Source organism: Telmatherina bonti (assembly GCF_933228915.1).
Source record: "Telmatherina bonti genome assembly, chromosome: 4".
In the NCBI taxonomy this organism is placed as follows: Eukaryota; Metazoa; Chordata; class Actinopteri; order Atheriniformes; family Telmatherinidae; genus Telmatherina; species Telmatherina bonti.
Genome location: NC_136622.1, coordinates 15,173,118 through 15,184,441, shown reverse-complemented (window position 1 = coordinate 15,184,441; position 11,324 = coordinate 15,173,118).

Here is an 11,324-nt window from a genome sequence, read left to right as displayed (position 1 = left end):
ATGAGAGGGATATGTTGGTTTTCCTTCTGAACCTGCTCCCTCTGTGACCCGAATTAGGATAAGCACAAGAAAATGTAAAGGAGGACATATTACAACACAATTAGCAGGGAAAACATGGGTTTGTGTTATAATGTTTTTCATTCACATGTTATCAGACCGCACACTTTACAAAATGTCATGAGCAAATTGATCCATAAATGCCTATAGGGGTGTTTTCAGGGCAGGATTACAGTTTCAACCTGCAATTGTTTTAACCTTCTGGAGCAAGAAAAGTCCACATTTAATTAAATGAGGGAATGCATGAGTATGTTTGATCATTTCAGATGAGTGAATGACAACCACTGATAGGCTGAGACGTGTCATTTAAGATTTCCACCGGTGGACAAAAATGTTGGCACACAAGATAATTTGGCACAGGCTGGTAAAGGAGCTCAGCATTCACATAATTGAAAACAAATGTGCACAGTGGTTGTAAGACAGATGAGCACAGTAACAAGCACCAAGTTAAACATGTGAGTGTTATATACAGGAATGCAGGTTATGTTGTTACTGATCGGTTGAGAGGGTTGAGTGACAACTCTCACTCTATTGTATAAACAGCCGTCAGACTGGTACTGTGCAAAGTGTACACACTTCCTCAATGGAAGAATAATTACCAGTGAAAAAAGCACTGGCAGAGGCAATAAGCCATCAGAGTGTATGTTCTGATATTCATTCAAAATCCCTGTTTGTTGATTTTCAGCCACACCATGTCGACCACTTTTCAATTCTTTGTTCAGGAATTCCCCGTTGTCAGAATGAGCTTCCTCTTAACAATGTACATGCTACAAATCTACACATGCACCTCAAAATGCTTTCAGCTAAAACGTCTACATCAGGTGGGCCAGACTTTACTAAGCCACTACCCAAATCTTGAGTCATGAAAATGTGCAAATAACAAAACAGCAGGTAACTCTGGATAATTTCCAGGCAGCAGGCAGCGTTCCATGTGCAAGCTGCTGACAGGGACCTTACACCGTTAACACAGTTAAAAGTAGTCATCATCACAGCTAAATCTAAAGTGTCATCCTCTATTCTTGATGCATGGTAAACAAAACACTGATTTTAATTGGCATTCTTTAGAATATTTCCAGCTGCAAAAAAACATCTTATTCAGTGGATTTCCAACAGGGCAGTGAGCAAGACATGAGAACAGATGACTTTAGATCATTTCTTTATCTAACGCAACTCACATTTCCTACATTAGTACTTAAATATAACCTATTAACCCTTTGTAAGCAGCATCAATGTGACACTGGCTGTTGTTCTATTCTTGAGTTATTTGGCAGACATCATCTAGTCATCTAGGCAGCTTTTATTCAAAGCAAATTACATTTCATCGGTTATCAATGAACGGTAGTAACCTAACATTCACACCTTGTGGGTGAGTACCCAGAGAGAGCATGCAAACTGCACACAGAAAGGCCACTGTTTAAACCTCCACCTAGCCGCGGCCCGAACCAGCAACCTTCTTGCTGCGAAGCCGTAGTGCCAACCACTACATCAGGGATACCCAACCCCAGTCCTCGAGGACCGGCGTCCTGCAGGTTTTCTAAGTGTTCCTGCTGTAACACACCTGACTCCGTCTCAGACAAGCTCTGCACATCATTCATTCATTCAATATCCTAACTGCTTGGTACGATGAAGGGAAGCTGGAGCCTATCCCAGCAATCATTGGGTGAAAGGCAGGGTACACCCTGGACAGCTCGCCAGTCCATCGCAGGGCCAAGCTCTACACATTTAAAGCAGGTGTGGTGCAGTGGGAACACTTGGAAAACCTGCAGGACACCGGCCCTTGGGGACCAGGATTGGGGATCTCTGCACTCCACCACTGTGCTGAATGTTATGCAGCCTAAAACACTTCAACACGCAGTGTTCAGTCAGTTTAGGTAGCTCTTTGTACACAGATGTTCTCTTGAACGTGATTTAGTAGTGAAGTTCACTTTTATTTTTCAACTACATGGGTGGTGTCCTCTATAGCTCCAGATGTGACTCATGTTATATCTCATTAAATGTTTATTTCTGTCTGCAGAGGAATCAAACCCCAGACGTACGTAACATTTCAACCACCTCCAAAACACAAACATGCACACACTGAATTTACAAAAGTAAATTCACACAAAACAAACTTAAGCCGTGTGTCATTGTTTTATCTCTCCTCCCCAGCAGGATGCGTCTCTTTGCTGCTTTATGGGTCTTTTCTTCAGCACAGCTATTCTTTGTCTCAGTGCCCCCCTCTCTTAATTTCCGCCTGTCTGCATATGTTTTGGAGGCCATTAATCGTCCCCTGCACAACATGCACCCCGGCAGATAATTACAGTCATTAAACCAATTAGGGAGCACATGGAGGGGAGGCCCTGAGGCCTCCCACTCCTGTTCTTCTCTAAGGACAGCCGAGGTGGTCCGCTGAAACTCTGGCAAAACCTTCAAAAAAGAAGGGAGTGAGTTACTTCGGCCCAGCTTTGGATTAATGCAATTTCCTGTTGGTGTAGCCTTGAGAGACCTTGCCAACTTAGCTGCAGGCCAAGTAACCAGAGCCGTTAGGCAGCAAAAAATCCTCCTCACTTTTTTAGATCTTTTTTTTTCCCGGGCGTAGCCATTGAGGTTGGTGTCATCAAAATATGCGCTCCTCAAAGCTAAGGAAGGATATTTTGGTACTTCTGCGTCAAAACAGAAAAAGAGATCCAAAGTGGCAGGAAAGGGAGGGGAAAGTGGTCAATTTGCAGACAGTGGTTTTCAACATGCTCAGTCTATCATGTGATTCTAGAGCTAATATTATGGTTTCATTGTGCCTGACACAGTGGGAGTTCTGGCAGAAAGAGACCATAACACACTTTACATGCAACTGTGATAATTTTGTTATTTTGAAAAATGGAAGTGAGACTTCCAGTCAGCGTCCGCATGTGCAGCCAAGCTATGAAACGTCCCTTGAACGTTCTCGGAGAGACATGACGAACGACACACTGTCCTCTGTTCTCCCTGCAAAGTGTTTGCCAGCATTCTCCATGTTGTGTTTGGCACATGTGTTCTTGTGACCTCTGGAAAGAAAGCAGGAGTGAAAGCCAGTGTGGAACAAGGAGCGCCACACAAGTGTTCTCTGCTGACTTATGAATGACATGTAAAAGTGAAATGTAGACCTTGTAATGACTCCAGAATGCACAAAGAAAAACATATAAAATCCTTCAGGTTGACGATAAGATCATGACATATGGGCCAAACGGGGCCAGGCCAGCAGTTTTACCCATATATTAATGCAGATCAGAAACTAAAATCTGAAAGGAGACACGAGAAAGAAGGAAGTCAAGAGGTCACAGCTTAGCGGGAGAATGGGGAACTTGCTACCTTGGCTTTCTCAGCAATTCAAAAATGCAGCCCAAACCAAAGTTCACTAACATGTTGTATCTTGTTCATCTAATCCTTCGACAACAAAAATGTCAAAATGACATTCAGAGGTTTCAGTGGTTGTTCTTCAGTAAATACTTGCCTAGCATTTAAGCTAAGTGGGGCTTACTACCTCTCTCGATATAGAAACGTAGATACCATGTTTGCTATGGAGATTTGCATCTATGTGTCCACATTCGGACTGCAAAGACACATTTGCAAACTAGCAGACCATGGTTTCTCACTTTCCCTCTCTCTCTCTCTCTTTCTCTCTTTTAGGAGTTTTTTTTTAACTGAATTAAGTGAGCCAGAGAGTGTAAATATCCACAATAAAGCTGCTATTTAGATGATTCTGTTCAATTACTCAAATTGTGACAAGATTTCTTCTCTATATTTTGAAGGAACAACTTTAATATTTAAGTAATTGAATCCCATGGAGCAAAGTGATGAGAAGAAGTTCGGTTGCTTGCACAATTTTTTCTCTAAAAGATTAATTGTGGCTGGCACTCAGCACACATCCTAACTCTGGCAAAGAAGACCACACTCAACTTGAAATAGACCACACTTAGATAAAGTTCACATAAAGTTTCCTACCACACGTCGTTAAGTCACAACATTTTATTGCAAAGTGCTCAGGAAATAAATTCAAGGTGATATTCTGGTCTTCTAGTCTTGAACGCTCAAGTCTTAATTTACAAATTTGCACTTTTGAGTCTGAAGAATCATAAAGGCAAATCAGTGCTTGCAGCAATAGTTCACCATTTTTTTCCTTTTTACTATAAATTTTGTTTAATAATTAACACTAAAGACCAATTAACTTTAATATTACTTTTATATTCCATGACCAGGGTGTACCCTGCCTTTCATCTGATTATTGTTGGGATAGGCTCCGGCTTCCCTGCAAGACCTATGTGGACTGAGCACTGTAAAGAATGAATGAATGAATGAATGAATGAATGAATGAATGAATGAATGAATGAATAAACTGAGAGACCATATGTATAAATGACTTAAACTCTCTTTGCTTCAAGTTTATATAATTTTGTTACAATCCCATCTAGCTGATGACTATTTGCTGGTCAATGCATTAATATAATAGTTCTACATCTGTATCTATGACCAAATGAGTGGTCATGGGGGTGTTTACATATGACCTGCACAATGCTGTCAGAAAGGTTATGGCTGCATTGTAGAAAGAAGGTATTTGAGTCCTACCTGTGCTTTTTGACTAACTAAGTACAGTTTTTGACTAAATCCAACCAGGAAGGGACATATTTTCTTTGCTGCATTTTTATGTACAACCAAGGAATTACCAAAACAGAGAACAATGGTCATGTTAATAAAACAGTTTTGAAATCAGGTTTAAGTAATTACTTTCATTTCTTCTTAAAGGAACAACTTGAGAAGGACATCTGCTTAATGTGGACAAGCTTATACGAGTCATATTTCCTTCATAGAGGTGGCATTTGAGAAGGTGCCATTATGGGTTATGTGTAAGGGTATAAACAAGCCACTGACATGACTTTTTCTTTATGAAGGCTGCTTGCTGCTTAACTTACTGACATTAAAATGGTATGAACTTCTCATCTAATTTGAAACAATTTGCAAAGACACATTTGCAGGTAAAAGCAGGATCCAATAACACAGGAAATCATATGGGAAAACAATGTGATACTGGGAGTGAAATTCCTGAAGTTGATGAGCAGATAAATTTAAAAAACAAGCATCCAAACTCAGTGTGCTGTTTTTTTTTTCATAAGTAAAATTTCCTACAATAATTGAACTGATTTATTGACTGTCTGGACTTTTAAGTTATCGGTCTCTTATAGCTTTCTGTTAGTTTTCTTGTATAGTTTTTCAGCCACAGCATGCAGTTACTTTTACTGCTCAGTGCAACACAGCACTGACTCAGCTACAGTCTGAGTCTTGAACAAAATGGGACTTTTGGCAGCTAAAGAGAAATTTCCCTCAAGAGCTGAGTGAGATATAAAAAGAAGGTGAATAAGGGTGAACATCAGCCTCATTGCATGCGTAGCCAGATATATGTTTTCAAATGAAAAAAAGGATAATGTTGCTTTGTCTGTGATGGATGTGTAAATTGAATAAAGATCCAGTGGTTAGCAACATGTTGAAAACAACATTAACGACTTTTGTTTCCATTGCCTCTGAGTGGCCAACATGAGATTGAAATTGTGGCTTTTACAATATGAATTTCACCTGTAAAAATAGATGAAGCACAAATCTAGTTAACAGTGGCTCAGCTCAATATCTAATCCATTATAGAGCAAGCAAGCACAGCATGACCCTGCAAGCTCATGTGCCTTCATCAAGTTAAACACTCTCTGATGACCTTTGTGACCAAAAGTGTCCATGCACTAAAACTGCTGGAAAAGCTTCAATATTTACATCAAGATTTTTTCAGCTATTTTTCCCCAGAAATCGTTTAAACAACTTCTGTCTTGTAATTATTTTTTTTTTAGGATTTAAACCCTTAAAATGTCAGTTTGAATAGTTGAATTACAGACTCAGTCATTAAAATACATCACAAAAATGTTAGTATTTTCCATAGAATTAATATTTATGTTGATCAGCAACTTGCATATTTCAAAGATTAGTGATAAAATGGATATTTTTCATAAAGTGTCAGAAACTACCTCTTTGGCACCTAAATGACAAAAAATGTTCCTGCACAAAAAACTGCTATAAAAATAGTTTCACATCAGATTTATTCTCTGCTTTTTCTTCCCCTTATAAATAATTTGAACACCTTCAGACCTGCTCAAAACTACCAATTATTCAATCATTTTAACAATTAACCCTTGAGCCAATGGGATTTAACTATTATTAATTTTAATTCATAAAAAAAATAGAATAAATGGAAAAAAAAAAACAAATTCTGATACACAACATGCTTTTTCTGGTAAAAAAGAAAAAGAGTCTTAGAAATATCAAAGATAAACAGTAAAATGAATTTAATTTTATAATTATTTTTTATGTATCAGACACTCTCTAGTGACCGTATAATGGCCCTCTTTAGGGTGGAGGTTAGGGGGCATTCTTTGTGTATGTGTGAAATTATTTCTGAAATTATTACTGATTATCAAAATGTTCTATCTTGATTAGAAGATATTTAATACACAAGAATTGTAAAAATAAATTTAAAAAAATGCCAAATTTTAATATGCTTAGAAATGAAAGTATTCAGAGGAATTAGAAAATTGGCCACTCAGCTCTACTTTTTTTTTGTTTTTGTCTCATGCTGTTTTAAGCCAAACCAACCTTCAACAAAGACCTGATTGTTGTTGACTTCACATCCTGAAACTTCAGTGCAGCCAAATCCCTTCATGTTTTCCTGTAAAATATTGATTTCTTGTTTTCCTCGGGGAGCTGAATTTTTCTTAGCTCTCAGTGATCGAGAGTACTGGATTATACACAGCTACTTCCAGAGTGAAATGTGATGCGGGGTGGTTCTATAAAAGGCATGGTGGTCCATCAGCTTGTCCTTGTTAAACATTTAAGAATAGCTTATACCTCCAAGAAAGTTATTTCCTTTATTTTTTTCCACAGAGGGAAATTCCCACATTGACACACACAAATAAAGAGAAATCAAAAAACCTGGAGTATTAGGACTTTTTTGATAAGAACAGTTGGTGTGAATCACAACTGGTTTTAGTTGTAACTTGACGGCATAAAGTAACACTGTTGCATAAATACTGTCCATCATTTCGAAACCATCCAGTTTTGAAAGACATCCAACTTTCTTTTTGCCTCAGAGGACCACAGAAATGACTGTTGCTGAATGGCTGCGGCTTCCCACTGAAGATCATCACATATGTGTGTGTGGACGATGAACATTCTTCCAACCACAACCCCCCCTTGTGCTACCAAACTACTGGGCAAAAGCACACATTCTCATCTAATCAAACTTGGTATTCATTGTGTTTGATTTGAGTTCTCAGCCAACAGAAGATTCAGTCACACATACAGAGGAGCTAAAAGAAGGCTTCCAAGAAACAGACTCAGTGATAAAAAGGTTTTATGCATCATTCCTGACTGGGACATGTTGAAGCATTGCAGAGTGAGGATGTGATTATCTAAGAGCACAGGAATTGCCTTCTCTGCTACACACAAGGTGACAGGAGGGAGACGACCCTGGGGATACTGGTGAAGACTTTCCCCTTGCTTAACTGAATTATTGATGTGACACTTCCCAAAGCTTTTTCTCTGTATTCCCGAAGCCCTGCTGCTTCAGTTATGCTATGATTGATTCGAAAATACGTCTGAAGACAGCTAAGATAAAGTTTTCTGATGGAGAACACAAGTTAAGCAGATGTAATCCTGATTTCAAAGACTTACCGCTGAAGTTACAGGATAATAAACTACCTGTAATTCTCCTTTCTACCACCAGAGGTCAGACTTGTCACAAGTGTACTCTCTGATCTGTTGAGCGGTTTTAACACCAGATCCTGGGACCTGAAACAGGAAAATGATCTTTCAGCATGTTCCAGAGCAGCTATAGAGTTCTGTGAGGGAGGAATAAGTTTTATCGACATCATAGTCCACAAGTTGTGTTTCAAATGTAGAATATCTTCTAGGTAATGGGAATAATATGGGTCAAAGAGAAGGCTCTAGAGTGCCTTGAGGCGATTCCACGGTCAGATTCTAATATTGACTCCTTCTTTTCGGCAAACATTTCCTCAGTGGGGTACAATAGATGTCTGAGGGGGCCCTATTTCTTTAAGGTGCTTGAGAGTTTCTTCCGTGTGTTAGTAGTTTAAAGATGTTTCATAATCTCATGAATAATCAACAGTCCTTGATAAAAACTTGGGTTTTATTGTTTCTTTTTACTTCCAGAAAAGTCTTCGAAGAGTCCTGGAGGACTCCAGATTTCTTGAGAGATTTCCACAATTTCTTGATGAGGTTGGAGGGTTCATTGAATTTTCCGGGAACACAGATTGCTTAAAAATTCAGAGCTGTGTATGCCTACCCACAGGGGGACTCATGAAACCCATGGGACCACCAGAAAAACAAAAAGGCATTCCAGTGGTCTGCACTGTGGTTTCAGGCCATTAAGAATGTAGATTAATCTAAGTAGGTCCCCTCAACTGTGTGATAAATAGAATTAATTATAAAGAGTTGAGGCTCATGTTACTAATTGTAGGTTCACTGTAGATCAGTCCTCAGTTCTTATGATGACTCTAAATTAAGATTAACTACACTGGGATTATTTTACAGTAATTACTATTAGTTGTTGTCTAAACCATGTTCCTTTCTCACCCTCTACATTCTGTGAAATTTACCCTGTTTTTTTTGTCTGAGGTCAAATCAGAGCTACTTGTACAGAATTTTATTTTGCCTCATGTCTTCTCATCTCGTTAAAAGTTAATGATCTGCCTTTCCAGTAAATAAAAAGACTGATCTTGGGACATTTTTAAAGGGAAAATTAAAACTTCACAACACTCCAGCTCCACCTGGTTGTTTTTGTTGCATGTGAAGTTCAGTGTCTGATGTTTCACTAACTTTATCAGTCATGGCCTGCTTCATCAAATTTATTTTTTTCCTTCCTCCTTCTTTGCCTGGCCAATTATAGGTAGAACAAGCTTCAAAAGCATGGAGTGATATGGTTACCATGGCAACATGATTTCCCCCACCGTGAGGTAAGAGCACTGCTGCTGTGGGTGATGTCAGCAAAGCCCCGGCGACACTACTAGGATTATGTCAGGAGGAATCTGAGACAAACTGGCAAAGAAAAGAAGTCGAGGAGGGAATTCTGATTGTTTCATTTCAACTCTGTGTGTTTATGTGTGTGTGAGGCACATTTATGACTTATATTGTGTGACTCTGCACCTAACTGCAGTCACAGCATCACAGCAGTGGATATCCATTTTTATATGTGACAAAAAGGGTGAAATCCTTAAATGTCAGCATGTGGTTCAGGTAAGGCTCAGGTCACAAGGTGGAGGTTTTATATTTATACTTAAGGCTAAACGAGGTTTTAAGAGAATAGGAAATTAAATTTTTACAAGGAAACTTTTCACAAAGATATAGTTAATAATTATTGAGTAAGTATATATATATATATATCACTCTCATGTACGTGTTAATAAAAAGCTATGCCACTTTTTTTTTTAAATAAATACATTATTTTACCTTTATAGACATATATAATGACACTTTTTTTTAATAATTAGAGATATTTTGAATCATGATTTATGATTTCTTGCTTAATTACAATGTATGCATCTATGTTCAACTATATCATATATTTATTTGTTCTTCAGTGAGTGTTAATGTATTGGATAACTCACTACAATCCACTGAAGTGGTTCATTTACAAAAATACCATCCTCATTCATTAATATACAAGAAAAAACTTGTAAATAGGTGTCCACTATAGTGACGACTATGTGTGAAAATGGTTAAAAACAGGAAAAGACACATTAGTTGCTCAACATTCAGTCATTCAATCAGCATCCCAATATTTTATATATGTTTTTAATACATTCAAGCATCCACCTTACTAGTTAATTAGAAAATATTGTCATAACTTCCACACTTTCCTTTAAATGACATCCCTTAATAACATTTCAGATAGTGGAAATATCTGCCTGTAAACACTTGATAATTTAAGATATTTTCCTCCTGATAAGTTCACACCAGTTAGTTCACTTTCAGTGGCTTAATGAAGCTCATTGCTTCTGAGTGTCAAGGGTTGAAGAGACAGTGGCTTTATCAGCTTGACACTTTAATCAGCTGACTCCTAACGACAGCTCTTGACCCGACTGACAAGTCAGAGCAAGTCGAAAGGTTAATAAGTTAATGAAGATTTGACAGTTTATATGGTTTCATGGTTAGGCTCATTTTCAGTGTCAACTTGACCAAATGTCTGTATAAAGCTGTAGAGACATACTGTAGCTACTCATTAAAAAACGTCTGACTAACCCAGAAAATAGGTCCAAACTCTTATGTTAATCACAAAATGATGCATTTAGATGCAACATAACAAGTTGACATCTCTAAACTATTTTTTCTATCTATACTATAGAAAGATGCTATGTTTATGGAACCCTCCTTTTATGTGAGATAAAGAGCATTTTCTAACGTTGATGTTTCTGAACTGTTGACAAAGTCTGATTTTACTCCTACACTACAAGAATGAAATGAAAACTAATATTTCAAATTTAAAAAAATTTCTGAATACAATAATGCTTATTTGGTTCTTTTGTACACTTAATCAGTTCATTTGTTTAAAGTGTACAATTCCTATTTATGCTTCTAGGTAGGTTGGAGCTGGGAGCTGGGCTGGGTGGAGTAGGGTGAGGTCTATAGCCACCACTGGGAAGCCCTTGGATCCACCCCTGTTGTCAGTAAAATTGTCACGCTCTTCACAGCTTCAGAACATTTTTTCATTATTTCAGCCATCATCCACAAAATGGTCTGTTCAGTTATAGGAACCTGTCTGAAATACATTCACAGAGAAAATTCGTCTGGAAATGGAAGATTTGCAATTTCTGCTAAATTACCTGAAAGATTGTGCTACTGATACAGTGATCACAGCCGACCAATCAGGTTTAAAAGCAAATTCTGTTGTTTTTTTGTTTTTTTTCCCCAGTCATTTTGTTAAAAGTAAGGAAACAGTAATTACGTGATTCTGAGGAGGAGGAGGAGGTGTTAAGATGCAAAGTATACTGATGATGGAAAACATTACAGAGGAAGAGGCATTAAAACTGATATAGATATTCTCATTAGTCCTGTTGAAATCAGAGTCTAAAAGTTATTTACATATTACTGTTTCTTAAACATACACTATGATTGTCCCCAGCGTATAGCTTCATGAACTTGTCCTCATTTCCCAGTGAGAGCACATACAACAGAATGGGGAGGATAGAGTGGGAGGAGAATAG